This window comes from Diadema antillarum, unplaced genomic scaffold (genome assembly GCF_040938485.1).
Source record: "Diadema antillarum isolate AM-2024a unplaced genomic scaffold, OU_Dant_1.0 scf00000057, whole genome shotgun sequence".
Classification (NCBI taxonomy): domain Eukaryota; kingdom Metazoa; phylum Echinodermata; class Echinoidea; order Diadematoida; family Diadematidae; genus Diadema; species Diadema antillarum.
Window position 1 is genome coordinate 2,723,334 of NW_027270946.1, and position 18,206 is coordinate 2,741,539.

Genomic DNA, 18,206 nt, shown 5'->3' on the forward strand with positions numbered 1-18,206 from the left:
AATGCAGTACATTTTCACCAACAACAATTAACAACTGAATTAAAAGTCAACCGTTTTGAGAATGAATACGATTGAAAACACTTTTACACGAAATACATTGATAGGTTTCCTTGTAGAATGTTGAATGTATTTACATCTTTTCGTCTGATGAGATACTTTGCCATTTGCATTTCCAGTGCTTTGCCTGAAGGAACGTTATCTCCACGCATAGCCTGATGTATGTCACATATAAGAATATAAACATTTTACAAATATATAGACTGTGAATGTTGTAAAAGCCTTTTCTGCTAATTTACGGTAATAAAAATAAGTGACTGTAAATTCGTATCAACAGTCGATGCAACCACCTGTATATGCAAGACCAAACTTAAGCCTTTGTTATTCAAACATTGCTTTGGCGTTTTGATTTACGATATTATGCATTATCGTTGATCATTGACTTACGGCTACAAAAGTTATGAAAATACAAACGCATCGGTTATTTTCTTACAAGAACAAAATGACAGTGTAAATTCCTGTAGTGATAACAATACAGTTTATAAAATCAAAACACCAATGACAAATTGACAATTGTTAGACTAATAGAGTTAACACTCTACTCTTATTTTTTTTTTTAAATAGAATACGATCACTAAACAATACGAGCGTAAGTTATGGAAAACAACTACATACAATATGAAGTGGTCGAAACATAGAAAAGACTGTGAACAAGTTTTTTTTTTCTTCTTCTTGATGTACATTAATTGTGTTAGCTTGTATACTTGTATATTATGATGATTATACTAAAGAAAACATGCGTGTCCATTGACTCTTGGTGTACGAGTAATACATCTTTTCACAACACCTGTATTTACAACAATTCTGCCCCGTATCTTTATATGTACATGTTGTAACCTGCGTTTCGAAGAAAAAACTAATACATGTAATACACTTCACTCTATCAAAGACATAAATGAGACTTATACAACAGTACATCAGCACCTGCGTTAATAATCACACGAATGACGACAAAACATATCTTTACACTGCAGAATTCATAGATGGGGCCATGTTTTAATCAGTTTTATGTCATAGAATAGTTTTCTGTAATGTACCATTTAGGAAGTCAGTTTTGACATAAGGTCTGGGTTGATTGATGGTATAACCATCGGTTTTAATGATTTGCCATACTACGTGTACGTGAGTCAAAAATACGCAGTACATGACAAATACACTTATAAAATGAAACATTCAATGTAATCATCACTCAGAGAGAGAGAGAGAAAAAAAAGGAATGTCAAAAGCATTTCACATAAGCGTAGGTTACCAACGACTAACCGATGACACTGAGATGTGACGTTACTGTATGATACAGTTCCTTTCATTATTAAGAGCGTGCAGTGACACTAGCTAGCCAATATCAAAACAAGCAAACAAAGATAACAAAATGTACATGTATAGAGAGAATGATCTAATGACAACACCTTCACTTTATCGTTAAATGTCTAAATAGGTAGTTGAAACGTTGTCTTCCAATACCTTTCTCTTTGGATAGAAGTAGGTAAAGGCATTCTTAATTTGTGAATAAGTGGAAATTCCGTTTTGGACCACGCGAAATCCCTTGTTGACGCCACTACCAGCAACCTTTGAACGGAGTACCTGCAGGTACGTGTCTTTCGTAATGTCATTTTGCTTCTTGTTGACCCCTTTACAACTGAATTTGTCAGTAGGACCAAAACAGTAATATGTTTTACTGCAAAGTGCTATTATCCCATCCCCCTCCCACTCTACTTTGAATAACCCAGGTGTCCTCTTGTCATATCGAGCGTTCTCGGGGGTATCGTTTCGAGGGAACCAGTTTGCCTTGTTGTTTTCATACTTGTGTCTAATATTGGGTTTGATTATGTTATCGAACGACTCAGACGAAATGGCGATATAAGCGGAGTCAGTATCCATTTCGCACATTTGAAAGTCTGACAAATCCACGTATTCCAAGAGAAAATCGTAATAAAACTGAAGCATACGTAGTTTCGCTAATTGGTAGACGGCATGACCGATTTGAACAGGAAGGTCCATGTTAATCTTTCTCTTCGCCATATCAACCTCGTAACAATTGTCTGAGATGGGGTTCAAGTCCCGGAAAAATGTGTCGTTAACATGTTTCTCGGCTTTCTTCCCATCGCAAACATTGACGTTTCGATGTCTTTCCTTATTTGTTATTGTTTTACCATAAGACGAGTTGCCGATGAGTTTCATGGTGTCAGCTATAATGCTTTTAGAGGGATCAATATCACCCCTACGTCTAGCATTTGACACGCTTTCGCCAAAGTGTTTGAAACAGGCAACGGGCTTGTACTCCACAAACTGGTGTATCTTGGATACGACCAACCCATGGCGAAGATACCATTGGAGTAGAGGTGTGTACAGTAGAATGTTTTGACCAAACATACTACCAATTAAGCTACGCCTAGGAGTGTTCATGATGTCATGTTCCTTGGCGTAGGATCCCATCACGTCCCCGATATCTTCTCTAGATATGTCTACATTCTTAAAAATTGGGCACATTTCTGAAAAGTGTTCTTTGAGATGATCAGGCACATGGATATCACACTGAACGAACCCAAAGAGAGCACCATGTTGAATAGCAGAGAGAAGATTCTCTTGGGTCAACCCATGACGGTATTTAGGAGGAGGAAACCTTTCCGTGAGAAAAGCGCTTAGTTTGGGATCAGTTTTGCGCATTTCTTTATACTCACATTCCCAAATGGAAATGTACTCGTAACCCAGACTTTGTACGTACCGCTGTTTTTCCTCAGTTTTTTCCAACAGTTCCTCCATAGTTTTTCCCAGTTTAGTGTTCCTTGTACGACCTTTATTGAGATGACAAGAATGCCCATGGAAGTAGCATCCATGAAATTCAAATACTTGTTTGGTTTCGGCACAAAAACCATCCACGGGAAGCTGGAGATGTCCGATTTTCTTTTCAGAATGGTTACCGGCATGTCGAATGGGAATTTGTCGACAAAAACTTTCATATTCTAACCACTCTTGGGAGATCGGATGCCTATTTTCTGGCTTAAAGTCATTCTCGATCCGTCGTCTTACATAGTGGCCTGTTGGCATTCTTTGCATAATTGCGTGTAGATACAACGCATTTGCATCAAAACCAACTATCTTTTTACATGGCTTACCCCCACGAATTTTTGTTACATTACGCTCATGATACCTATGAAAAATGATAGACGGACCTCCCACCAAATTATCACGAAATGTGTAATAGAGATCCTTATCTTTCTCCGAGATCAAGCTAAAGTGTGCATCTGGGCTACATTTCATCAGATACTTCATGGTAAGTCCAGGAACTGAAATACCGTCTTTGAACAGATCGATTTTGAGATTCATATAGAACTCACGCATCTTCTCCACAGCTTCAATGAAAGGTGTTACATCGAGATTATTGTACCATATCAAATAATCTCTCAGACAAGACATGTTATTTTCTTTCCAGATGCGCTGACAGTATTCATACTGCTCTCTTGAAAAGGAGGTATGCTTGAGATTATCCCTGAAAGCTTGAAATGCTGCGTACGAAAATCCAGGGGCAAGAAAATTTGAAATATCTAAGAACTGGAGATGTTGCGACTTCAGAGCCATGTGATTATGGTTTCGCTTTATGATAAAGTCGACCGAATCATACTTCAAAAGCGAAGGATAGAGAAATTGTTTAATGGCATTAATGTCATACCTCCCCGAATTAAACCCAATCACAGGCAGTTCTTCGATGTGATTGACAAATCGTTGCTTTAGTCTCATGAGATGGGTTGCTTTCTTAGGTTTTCTTTGTTTTTCTTTTGCGAGGTTTCAAATTCTTGTATTTTTAGATCTAATTTTTCTGTAGAAAGACTGAAGCAAAGAATAAGAACGACGACTGATTTCTAACATATATATCACAGTGTCATCGATTAGTTTTTGTGAGTCTCCATCGGACACTTGACAAAATGGTTCTGTGTATCCGGGAACATTTGAGTTAACGCGTACACTCATCGGAATATGTCTAGAGATATACTCTAATTTGTCAGTGGGGGTATCATTCATGTCGTTGTTTTCTATCTTTTCTAGATAGGACTCATGTCGAAGGTAGCAAAATAAGGAAAGTATCTGCGCTCTTCTTCAACCAGAATCCCTTCATCAGCCAACTCTTCCCATATTGTCAAGGTGTTGTGAAATGTAGCTCTTCCCTTAGGGAAAATATGCTTAGTGGCTGTAGAAGTACATATTTTTTCGTGTCGATGGAGTGATTTCCCAGTTTTCCAAAGTTTGCCGCATGTGCGGCATGGAAGTTTTGGCAATATTGTTCAATATCTGTGATGAAGCTGAAATGATTTTCGTATAGATTTACATACATAGTATCTGGAAATTTGTCCAGTCCCCGTCGACGAGTTTAGCGGCTACTGTTACATTATCATTGTCTACCAGTTTCTTTTCACTTTCCGTCACACCTTCTTCATCACTACATTTTACTGGTTGTAACTCATACACCATAATATTGATCTTGAAGAACTCTTCCACTTTACTCAAATGACCGAGTCTAACGCCTGAAAACTCTGAGGTGGAAACATGAGGTAGGCCTGTATACTGTTTCAGCAATTTTTTGGCCTTGGTTTCAAGACCGTCAGACTTTTCCCCCTGAAAGAGAGCTAAACATCTAAAAAGACATAAATTATCGGTATACATCTGACTGTTTTTATGGCTCTTTACTAGAGATACAATAGCTCTGTTATTTTGTACATAATCTGGGAGATCTATCCCTTGGCCAATGGGATGATCTGTGATACAAAACACAAAAAATGTAACATTTGTGATATGCTGAACCACCCATTTGGAATTGGGCGAAGTGTTCGAGCATATTCCAGAACATCTTCTTTCAGAAATGTATCCAGAAACTCTTGAAATGACGATTTGTCAGTAACGAGGGTAGGTTCGTTGAGTACTTTAGTGTTTCTACTGGCGTAGAAATACCGACACTCGTTAGTTTCATTGTTACAGAGTACAAAACCGTAAGACGCATTAATCTTGAAAACTGAAGACTGCTGTTCAAACACTTTTTTGCGCTTTTTCTCGAAGAATTTCGTTGTTAAGGTTTGGAAGATGAAAGTTGTAAAAGCGATGAACTCTGCCAAACGACTGTCTGTCTCGAATGTCAAGCCAATGTTCCCTGTACACTTGGGCAGCGCAGCTTTCAGGGTCGATGTATGGAGGAAGGTTAATCATTGGCATCAAGTTGGGTTGTTGACGACGTCCTACGACAAAATATAGAATACATAATACAGGCTAGAAGCACAGTGTGGATTATGATGAAATCGTTTGTCTCGATCGAGGCATAAAATCTATGCTTCTTGACACGTGGGGGAAATGAGGAGATCAACCAGCACTCGATTTACGAGAGGTATGATCTTACATTAAATCAGTGTATAGAACGTATATAGGTCAAAATATGCTCCGCAAGTAAAATCAGGAGAGTATTCAGGAAACTGCAAACAACATTCTGCTTTTGTGTGTGTATGTGTGTGTGGGTATGTGTGTGGGTATGTGTGTGTAAATGAAGGATCTGAAAATTGAATTGAGTCTATCAAGCTCAGCGGTGTCAAAGTATTTTTTTTAGAGGACGAATGACACGAAATCATAAAAACCTCTTAACTCTTAAAACCTATAATTGCAACATCACAAATAGAAACATCTCAATAGGATTGAATAGCTGTTCCGGACTAAGTTTGACAAAATTCGCCCTTTCCGAGGTTACTTGTCAAAACTAACAAAACAAAAGCCAAAACCTAACCATGTAGGATGCTTCAGTTGGTATTATGCATGTATCTTAGCCTTATTTTAATAAAGCATATCTCACTTGCATGTAGTATTTTCATTTTTTATTGTGTGTGTGTGTGTGTCTGTGTAACATTGGTATTAATTAATCACTGCAAAATGCCTTATGAACAGTATATTAGCTTCTTTTTTTTTTTCCTTGTAACAACTTGACTGAATTTACTTGCAAAGGGCAAATAACTAACTGTAAAGCCCTAATTTAGGTTCATGAATACAAAATATAGTTAAACATCTTCAACATTCATATCAAGCTTCGGGCCCGGTTTCATACTATCCCAAAAGAAATTTGATTATTTCCTTACTTACCTTTTGCATGATTTGACAACTGCTGATCGGCAACACGCTTTTTCGATGACTTGTGAGGAATCGGTTTACGGTGCGAATTGATGTGTTTCATAAATTTTGCACGATGGTGATATATTTGTCCACAGGTGTGACAGAGATAGGTTTCCTTTGGGAGATGCAATTTCATGTGTTTCTCAAGGTGCTTCTGTTCTAGGAACTGTGCTTTGCATTGTGAGCAAGTTGGTCGCTGGTTGTCCTGATCGGGTTTTAACTCAGTGCTGGAATCCTGATGTGTTTTCATGTGACGTTTTAGACTATCAAGTCGACTAAAGGCTTTTCCACAAGTATCACAAACGTGCAAAACTCTCTGCCCATGATGGAACATGCGATGATGACGCGTCAAATTCCTTTTCACCGTAAACTCCGCGCTACAAAATTCACAACTGAATGGAAAAGGGTTGTTCTCCATCATGATTTTGAATCACAAAATGAGCTCGTCAGAGATAACTTTAGAATCCGAATATATGTACAGCGTGCATGTTAATAAGGTTACTACCCTCAGCTTTCAGAAGTCTTTGCTCCACGAATGCCCAAGGTAAAATGAACTGGTTGGGTAACAGCGTGTATTTAAATCTCTCACTCCACTCCCTTGATGTAGGGTATTTCCTGAATATTACGTAATACCATCACACGCTTGGATGATTTCACTGCTGACGTGTTCAGACAGGAAATTATACACTTCCACTGCTCCCATTCCATCAGCTAGTATACACTGTTATACATGGCCCCAGACAACGCACAGGCTTTTTCAATGGTATTGTTGCTTGTCGGCATAAAATTGTGATATGTGAGTGTTGTTGAATGGCGTGAGTAGGCCTACTGGAATCATATTACGAGAAAAAAAAAATCTATCGTATTCTTGGTAGGAATCTGGAAAAAAAAAAGTGTATGCAGCAAATACGAAGAAAATCTTTATTCAGCAAATATACGTAACCACAAAATGGAGAAAACAGTTTCACCAAACATATGTATAGCGACACATGACATGTACTTTTACACGCGGAGTGAGGACAAGTATGTTGATGCGTAAACAAACAAACGATAACAAACTTTAAACTTTTTTGACTTATTGCGGGGAAAAAATCAACAACGCAAAGAAAAAAGAATCTCTAACACCTTTTAACACACATAATGTAACGACTAAAATTGCGTAACGCATTAAATATGAACGAATGAGCAAAATGCACATTCAATTCAGTCTGATTCACTACAAGATCATACTCACTGATGTTTCGATGTATAAAACTTAGATAATTGGCTATCGTATCTTAATCTTCTCTGTTGTTATTGTTTATCTATTTGTTTGCTCTTTGATTGTTCGTTCGATTTGTACTTCTTTGCTTAGAAGCAGCATACCACGTCAACAAAACTGCAAACATCCATCGACATCATCAGCGTAAGCAACTATCGCAGGAAAAAAAAAATGCGCCAATTCAGTGTTTTAGCGGGAAACACGATGAGAGCGATCAATCCAGTATTATGTTATATAATGTTTTAATCTACTCCAAAGTGAAAATAACGGCCATGCACTTTTATCTTCACTACTAATTTAGCGTGGTACGACGCAATGAAGAAATTTCCCTAAGCTCGGTATTTTCTCTTATTCAAGTTCAGAGGAAAACTCAATAAAATTGTCTCTGTAAAAATTGGTCACTCTGAATATCTGTGGGTATGAATGCAAGCGATATGCTCCACAACCACCAAGGCCGAATGAACCTCAACTGGAGTAAAGGAAGTTTGAATTCACCGCCCCACTTCATGGAGGGAAGTCATTTCCTACGGGTTACGTAATACCATTGACCTTTCTGGTCACTGTACAAAGATACCACTGCGTTATGTGCAGACACTTTCAAACCTCTGCCTCCATGTTTGCGCATTGCAAGCTTGCACAATCAAAATGTTGATCAGCACACGCATCATTAAAAAATATATATACTGGTAGTCTAGTTCACGTATGGTGTTCAATTTAGTTATGTGACTGTCACGCATAATCATTAGGGAAATACTGGATAAAGTACGTATTCATATTCAACAGCATATATACGAAATATTGTCGAAATAGTCTACGATTCAAGTGATGCTTGATGACGGTTTCGTTTGAGTTGCTCAAAGACTAAACTGTATCCAGGGAGGTGAGTGTCTCACCTCCCTGCTGTATCTAATTTTTGCTTAATCAACCAAATCGTATCATGAGAAAGACTGGGTACGTTTGTATAGATATTTGGTTTGTAATTTGAATAGCTATACATACATGTATATCACGTACGTATGAATATGTTGATGCTTTTATTTTTCTTTCTTTCTGTCTTCGTGTATATAGGCCCAATCGAACGAGATAGATTCTAGTCATTTACAACGTATGAGTATTTTGTTATCTTAAAAGGTTACATCATGATCCGTTATGCCCTCAAAAACTTCAATGTTTTACGTATGCAATGTATCCTACTCATTGATACAATATGAACTAGCGATAATAAAGATCACTTTGCTGCACGACACTTCGTACGAGGCTCCAGGCAACAACTTCGTGGAATGTTGCGTCGCATTTTCACGAAAAGAAACGGGTCATTATTACAGCACATATATTCATGCATAAAGCTCTATACGATGGTCACCCTTTCTAAAAGACAACAACAACAACAACAACAACAACAACAACAACAACAACAACAACAACAACAACGACAATTGTAGCCTCCACATCTCGTAGTCACAGCGCCTGCAATGGCTCCTCCCTCATCTTCCTAAAAAGAAAGACAACAAGAGAGCTCCACATCTCCGATAGCTTGTAAAGGCTCCATCCACCCTCACCTTCAAAGAAACAACAACAAACAAACAAACAAACAAACAAACAAGAACAAACGTAGTGCTTCACATCTCATAGTTACAGCGCTTGCAAGGAACCCGCCCTCACCTTCCAAATAAAAGATAACAACAACAAAAGCTTGAGCGCTCCACACATCTCATAGCTTGTAAAGGCTCTACCCTCACCTTCCTAATAAAAGACAACAACAGACGCAGTGCTCCACACCTCACGAACGATGGATTTGCCCCTTATATTAAGCTAATTTGCATATTCACTGATAACTAGTCATCGACAATACTATGGCCTCATACAAGGTACATCGGGCTCCAGAGCTTGACCCCCCCCCCCACCCTTCCTCTAAGAAACGAAATAAATGTAAGGTTCCACATGTCACAGTTACAGCGCTAAGTGCTCCACGCTCAAAAACAAGCAAACAAACAAGCGAATAAGCAAAAGGCAAGTGTAGCGTTCTACATCGTTCTGATAGTCACACCACTTGTAAAGGCTCCACGAACCATGGATTGATGTTCATGGAAAGCTAATTTGCATATTCACTGATAAATCATCGGCAATATTTTGGCCTCATACATATGTATCAAGCCCAACAGCTAGAACTCTTACCTTTCCTCTAAGAAACGAAAATAAATGTAACGCTCCACATTAATAGTCACAGCGCTATATAAGGTTCTACGCTTACCCTCCTAAAACAAGGAAACATACAAACAAAGAAAAAAAAAAGCAAGTGTAGCGCGCCAAACCTGATAGTCATACCGCTTGTAAAGGCTCCACGAACGATGGATTGGTGTTCATGGAAAGCTAATTATTTTGCATATTCACAGCTAATTATTTTGCATATTCACTGATAAAACGTCGGTCATACTCTGGCCTCATGCGGAGTATGCATCAGGCTCCACAGCTAGAACTCTCACCTTTTCTCGAAGAAACAAAATAAATACAACGCCTCACAACAGTCACAACGCAAAAGGCTCCACGCTCACTTCCCTTTAAAAAAAAAAAGTCAACAACAAGCTAATTTGCATATTCGCTGATAAATCATCGGCAATACTATATAGATTTCTCACCTTTCCTCTAAGAAACGAAATAAATGTAACGCTCCACATTATAGTCACAGGGCTAAAGGCTCCACGCTTACCTTCCTAACCAATCAAGCATAAAAAAAAAAAAAAAAATGAGTGTAGCGCTCCACATCTGATAGTCACCGCGCTTGTAAAGGCTCCACGAATAAAGGATTTGCGTTTATGGAAAGCTAATTTGCATATTCACAGATAAATCATCGGTGATATCACGGCCTCATGCATGTGCATCAGGCTCCAGAGGTAGAACTCTCACCCTTCCTCTAATGCTCCACATGTCATAGTCACAACACCAAGGCTCCACGCTCACTTTCCTTAAGAAAAGTCAACAACAACAACAGCAAAGGTAGTGCTCCACATCTCATGGTCGCATCGCTAGCCGAGGCGCCACACAACCAACATTCACGTTCATTGTACGCTGATTTGCATATTTACAAAAAAAAAAAAAAACAAACATCATTAGAGATACTTAAACTCATGCATACTCATAAGGCTCCACATAGTGTACTCGCCTTTCCTCAACACACGAATGTCATATCGCTTGCCACACGCAAGGCTCCACTCTACGATAGATTCACATCTGACAGTGGCACGCTGATTTACATAGTCGAGAAGTAATCAACATAATTAACATTAATATTAACGAACAAAAATAATCTGCTAAAAATATCATATCAAAATACCCGTGCGTATCAACAACACAGTGCGTCTGACGGCTAAAAACATCAAGCTTTCATAATCTTGTCGGAAGGATGCATTCATTCCCCCCTTATTAACGCTATCTAATCCTACCAGGAAATAATGGCATCATACATATTCATGTAGATGCCATCTCATGCATATTCATTATATGACCTCATCTCATGCATATGCAAATCATGGTGGAGCACCCTTGCTCCACCTGCTCCACCGGGGTATGAAAGGGTACGTATATATACTACTTACAGATAAGTCATAATAGGCCTACAGACTTTGCATATGGTGTCCCCAGTCAAAGGAAAGTGGTAGACGCACTTAACCTGAAAATGAGATGGATGTACTTTACTTCGCATTTATGGAACGTTGGTTAAAGAGCAAAGGCAGCGAGAACTCCTACGAAATAAACTGGACAAAAAGGAACAGGGCTCTTGATTTGCTCACATCTCGTTTCTCGCATTGGTGGTGTAGCAGCGAATGGAAATGATGACAGAAATGATTCTAGCGTGATAATAATGAGACTCTCCTACTGCACTGCGTGGGTAGGAGTGCACATACGCTTGCCAAATCCCACAATAACTTCCTTTGTTGTATCCATCGTTACAATTCAATATAGAATTCGTAGAGTTACTTTAAAAATTCTTAAAAAGCTAGTTGAGCAATCTTAAGCAGATTGTTTATGATATTACTGATAAAAATGCATCAATATTATATAATATATATATATATATATATATATATACATGTATATACATGTATTATACATATATATATACATATATGTAAACCCAAGAAAATGTGTACAGTTCAACCATATTCCCCAAATATTAGATGTAAGTAGCAAATAAACAAGCCAGTTCCAGAAATAGTAGAGCAGATAAGCCCTCAAAATCACGTGAATTGTGCAAAATTTGACTAAAGCATGAAACTTTCACCAGTGTTAGTACATACCATAAGATTTATTTTAAGATCGGGAGGTAAGTCTGATTTGACCTCTGATGACCTCCAGAGGTCAATGTACTTTAGATATTAGAAAATCGATGTTTTTAGACATTTGCAAATGATATATGTGGTTATGTTGCACTAAACATGCATTTATACCACAGAGAAATCATTTCCAGATTCAACAGAGCCCTGACAGGTTTTTACCTTTGACCTCTGATGACCTCCAAAGGTCAATGAACTTTAAATGTCAAAATATCGATGTTTTTAGACATTTGTGAATGATATATGTGGTTATGATTCACTAAACATGCATCTATACTTCAGGGAAACCATTTTCTGATTCCACAGAGCATTGACAGGTTTTAACCTTTGACCTCTGATGACCTTTGGAGGTCAATGACCTCAAAATATTATATTGATCTGTGATGTCATTTGTTAATGGTAACCATTGTTAAGATGTACAAAACAAGCATATCTGTCTTACAATGAAATTGTCTTCATATTCTAAAGAGCACACAGGTTTCTACCTTTGACCTCTGATGACCTTGAGAGGTCAATGACCTCAGAATATCAGAATATTGAAGTATGACATCATTGGTGAAAGGTCAAACATGGTAAAGATGTACAAAACAAGCATATCTGTGTACAATGACATCGTCTTCATATTCCAAGGCACACAGACGAGTTTCTGCCTTTGACCTCTGATGATCTCGAGAGGTCAATGACCTCAAAGTATCAGAATAGTTTGGCATCATCAATGGTAAACATGATGATGTTTTAGAGAGCACTCGTAGGCCCTGTTTATTAACGGGCCATTACCGTTCACCTATGAAAATCACACAAGGTCAAATACCTCGAATGAAATGTGAGGATGTTAATATTGATATTGCGATAGTTAATAGTTAATAATTGTTTATAATGTAGGGCTTAGAAACCATGCATTTCTGTTACCAAAAAAGTAGCTACTCATTCCGCAGAACTTTTCAGGTAATTATCTAAGTCGGGTATGTGCACAGAGCAAGGGGTGTCGATCTGTTTTCACGTGGGGGGGGGGGACTTAGAAAATATGTAAAAGCATAAGTTCATGGTGCAAAGGAATGAAGCGGAGGGGGAGGGGGAGGATGTGGGTGGGGGATTGGATTTTTGCAGGTTTAGACCTGAAATCAGTGATTCAGTGTAGCTCTTGTTTAATGTGTGCGTCATCACTTATACGGAAGTTGATGGGGTGTGGGCGCATCTCACCTACCCTCCTCCCAAAGACGAAGTTTGTTTTTTTTAAGAATCTGATGCATACGTTTTGGGGAATATTTGAAAAAGTATGCATCACCAAGGTGTACCAAGTCTATATGGATGGGAACCCAGCAAGCGCAGCGTTGGCGAGGGTAGGGTAATCCACTCCCATTCGATAGAGCTCTTGTATTTTGAGAAATGAGATTCAACGACCTGGCACACAGGCACTTTTGAAGGAATACCTCGAAATTTCTATCAAAAAGGTGTAGTAAGTCAGCCATCTATGGAGGAAGACCAATCGACAGAAGGATGTGGGTGGAGGTATCCCCCTCCCACATTATGGAGCTTTAGCATTCTTTTGTTTGCAATTCAATGATCTCGTGCCACTCTTGGTTGAACTACCATTTTGAAAAAAAAAGTCCATACCCAAATGTGTAGCCATAATCAATGCATGGAGGAGAGGTTGATACAGCGAGAGGAGGGTATGAAAGGGGCTGTCCCCCAATCCTTCCCATGCGAGGGAGCCTTTGCAGTAAGAATAGAAATGTAATAAAAAAATCTAGTATACACATTTATGATGGAATATTTGGGAAATTATCAGTAAAAGGAGTGTACCAAATCTAAGGGTAGAAACCGAGGAGAGATTGTTAATTGAAAGATACACTACCCCCTCCAACAAGAGGGATTTTCTTTAATATGTCGGAACTGAAATTAAAGATGTAGTACATACTTTATGATGATATAGAACAAAAATGGGACAAAAGCACTGAGCGTATATGGAAGGGGACATAACGAAAGATAGTGTGGGGGAGGGGGTATGCAAAGGAGATTCTGCCTTTTAATCTGGTGCATACTATAGCTGAAATGTTCAGTGACAATTCATTTTCTGTCAAAAAAAGTGAAGAAAAAAAATCTCAATCTCAGGAAATACTTGGAGGCAAAGTTTTATGTCCCCACCATTCCCCCTCCCATATTTTCTCGGGAGGCGGGGCAAATGCCTCTTGCCCTCCAAAATGAACAATCGTGCATATATAGGAAAGCCTTTTCATCTTCGGAATTCAAATAAAAATATCTCTTAAAAACATTTTTCATAGAATAAGGGAAATTATCATTCCCCAAAGTATGTTATATCTGTGGAAGGAACCAAGCAGGGGGAAAGAGTCTATCGAAAGGAGATATCCCCTCTCACAGAAGGGAGATTTTGCATTTCAGAATTAAATTTTAACAATCCGATGCACACTTAAAGTGAACAACTTGGCCAGTTTTCTGTCTGAAAAGCAAAAGCAAAAAACAACAACAAAAACTAACAACAACAAAATATAGTCCACATCTCAGAATTTAATGGGGTGGGGGTCAACTATCCCTGCCACCACCCCACCCCTCCTCCAAACTGATGCCCCGGTATGTGCATGTGTTTTATTCCACTTGTTGAAAAGAAGAGAGAGTTTTAAGAAACAATATTGTTCAGTGGTCGCTATCCCAGTCAAGTAAATTGTTTATCAATAAGGTGATTTCCTTCACCTGTATACCTTAAGATGATGTAGGCCTGGTATTTGCCTTGCACGTTATTACATCTATTTCTTTTTTAGTATTCTCGTTTATATTTTGATGTGAAAGATGTTTACTTTGCCACGATTTTATTTGTACATAGAAAAAATAATCCAAGACTGAAAATGAAACTGATACAATATTTAATGATTGACATGATGCACATATTGTGTATTTCTATAGCAATAAAAGTGAGCAATTCAAAAGGCGTGTACTCATTTCACATGAACATTAGCGATGATCCTCTGACCTCTTGAGGATATTGAAAGATATGCATCAAAATGTAAGAATATTGATGTTTGGTCTCATTGGTTTGTAATGGCCAGCTGCTTATGAAATAATAATTATATTTAAAAAATGCATTTTGTGTGTGTGTGTGTGTGTCCAAAATTGTATGCAGAGTATTCCACACACAGTTCAATTTTGACTTCCATCTAGGACAATGAGCAGTTACTTTTTTCTCAACTACACTGTAATATCAAAATCTGTTGAAAAAACACGGTGGCGGCTGGGTCTAACACATTATCATTCCTTTTCGTTGGAGATCCATGCGGGATGGTCAAAACAAACATAAACAACAGATATCTCAGACCTAATTGTTATAACAAAGCATCATATCCTCATATACCCAACCCACCCCTCTATGCCCATACAATGTAAACCACCCCATGGACTTACTCGGAGCTTTAGAATATCCTTTGTCAACAGAGAGAGACATCCAAACCTTTGCAGTGCCGACTAAGATCTGCCATGGAACTGATTGGTATTGGCTCTGCATCATTGACAGCAGATCTCGTTTCCTATTCTCCTTCTTCTTCTTCTTCTTCTTCTTCTTCTTCTTCTTCTTCTTCTTCATTATACTGTGTAATCTTGTAATATTCTGCCATGGAGCCTTTTCTTGATTGGTTAAAGAAGGTATCCAAAGAGCTATATGAAGCAAAAAACAACAAACAAATGCAAAAACAAAAAGAGAGACATACGTATCTTTAATAACAGAGCTGAATATTGAGTATCTCTCTCCTGAAGTGTTTCAAAGAGATACAAGAGACAGTGGCCGAGAGTAGCCGCCACCTTTTTTGGGAGTAGGCCTACTTTGTGTTCTTGCAAATGATGCCTGACATTTTTGGTCATTTGCCCTTTTTGAAGAATGCAGCAATAGAGCCACAACTTCCTGCGGAGTGGATATTGTGGGGTTCTTGATGCAGAACATCATCGCTGAATTTGCCTGAGCTGTACTTTCTTATAAGGATTGCCATTGTAGTTTTGTTTTGTTTTGCTTTGTTTTGTTTTTCAAGTGTTGCTGTAACACTGCTTGTTTTGCATGTGATGGTCATTGCAGCTAAAGAGTGCATATCTTCTCTGGATCATTCCAAACTTCATGATGTTTCACCTGGGTGAATGGATCCCAGATGATGCATGCATATTCCAGGACAGTCCTGAGCGGCATGGAGTAGCAAAACACCTGAACTTTATGATACTCGTATCTTCGTCTGGAGAGAGTCTTTGGTTGAAGTATAACCTTTTTAAGCTGCTGTGGCGATTTGATTCCAGCTGAGCCTCCTATTGGAACTCCAAAATATTTTGCACAATCCGCTTTCTCTATGCTTTGCCATGAATGCTTATCTATTCCCTGGGTAGGTCTCGGATGGCAATAGCTAGTTGCAATACACAGGATTGCTTCATGTGGAATGCATGTTGGGCCTCACAGTATGTCGAAGTTTTCAAGATGGTCCATGATGTCGCAGCTGTGGACTGTATACTCCAGGACCATGAGTCATTCATCGCAGTCATACTGTAACAACCCACCAGCTTTACACTGGCCAATACAGGCCCACCAGCTGGAAACTATGCAAATATTGCCCATGAGCTTGACACTTAGGCAAACCAGTCCCATAATGAGTCCGACAAATGGGGGAAAAGATCTATGAGACTTATACTGAATAGATTAAACACTCTGTATATCAGTCTCGTGGGCCTTGTTTTCCTCTAGTGTCGAGATAATGGCCATATTTGCCTATATTTGCTAGTCTACATAACTAACCCAAACATAACAGTTGTATTTGAGGTCACTGCCATCACTCAAGAAACTTAAGCTTTATTTCTGAAGTAATTGACCTCTCACATTTCAGAGACCTGTTACTATAAACCAATGCTCTGTGGAATGTGCATACATACTTTGATCAAACATCAATGCGTGATTTGTACATGATTGAGCATTTACGATTACACCAATGAAGCCAAACATCAATACAGGTAAGCCTACACATGTGACCTCAGTGACCTCTCATTGTCCTGAGAGGTCAAAGTTGGATATGATGCACAGGCTAATGACCAATGTTCCATGGAATGACAAGATTCTTCTATTATAGCACAAATGATTGTACATCGGGTATTACAAAGTTGACCATTGACTATACATAGAATATCAATATTCTGATATTTTGAGGTCATTGACCTGTCACCTTCCTAAGAGGTCAAAGGTAGAGACACGTGAGTAATTTCTCTTGCTCTGTGGAATAGGAAAACAATTTAATTGTAATACAAATGAATATAACATCTAAATCATATTTGTCATCAACCAATTGCACCAAATATCAATGTTCTGACATTTTGAGGTCATTGGCCTCATCATAGGTCATCTGAGGTCATCAGAGGTCAAAGGTAGAAATCTGAATCGAAAGGCTCAGTGGAACATTGAGGCAATTCCTCTTACAAAAATTAGTTTTTAGTACATAATTATCGTGTTTCAGTTATGAGTGACGCATTAAAATATCAATTTTCTGACATTTTGAGGTCATTGACCTCTGAAGGTCATCAGAGGTCAAAGATAGAAACCTGTCAGGGCTCTACGGAATATAAAGACAATTTCACTGTGACAAAAATTAAGTTTTAGTACATCATTACTGTGTTTATCATTAACCAATGACGCAAAATATCAATTTTCTTAGATTTTGAGGTCATTGACCTCTGGAGGTCATCAGAGGTCTAAGGTAGAAACCTGTCCGGGCTCTGTGGAACATAAAGACAATTTCACTGTGACAAATATTAAGTTTTAGTACATCATTACTGTGTTTATCATTAACCAATGACGCAAAACATCAATTTTCTTACATTTTGAGGTCATTGACCTCTAGAGGTCATCAGAGGTCAATTCAGACTTACCTCCCGATCTTAAAATTAATCTTATAGCATGTACTAACAATGGTGAAAGTTTCATGCTTTAGTCAAATTTTGCACAATTCTTCGGCTTATCTTCTCTACTAAAATGTCCCATCGATTGTGAATGTGAATAAGATTCATTCTCCGATAACAGCGTAGATTTTTACAAGTCCATTTCGTGCTGAAATAGTACCATAATGCAGAAAATGAAAACTCGAATCTTCGGCAATAAGAAACACGAAGTTTTGTACCGTAATGCAACTGATATAGCATTCAAAAGAGAAATAGCAGGTGATATGCTGCATATTTTTATTATTTATGTTAAATATGAATATGTATACCATTTCTGAAAATTGACAATCTGAAAAGAAAATGTGACTGCAAGCTGATAACATTGTAACTTCACTTTTTGTAAAGGAATAAGGGAAGCAACTGATCTCCTAGAAGATGACGTGCCCTCTAGAAGAAGATTCTTTTTGATAACCGACGGCGAACAGACCGGTGCTGTCACCATTGCACACGCC

At 38.4% G+C, this 18,206-nt stretch overlaps 1 pseudogene; it reads right to left on the reverse strand.

Annotated features, from left to right (window-relative positions):
- Positions 1-3,941: 3,941 nt before the first annotated feature.
- On the reverse strand, positions 3,942-6,613 carry LOC139715927 (uncharacterized; annotated as a pseudogene).
- Between the last annotated feature and the right edge of the window lie 11,593 nt (positions 6,614-18,206).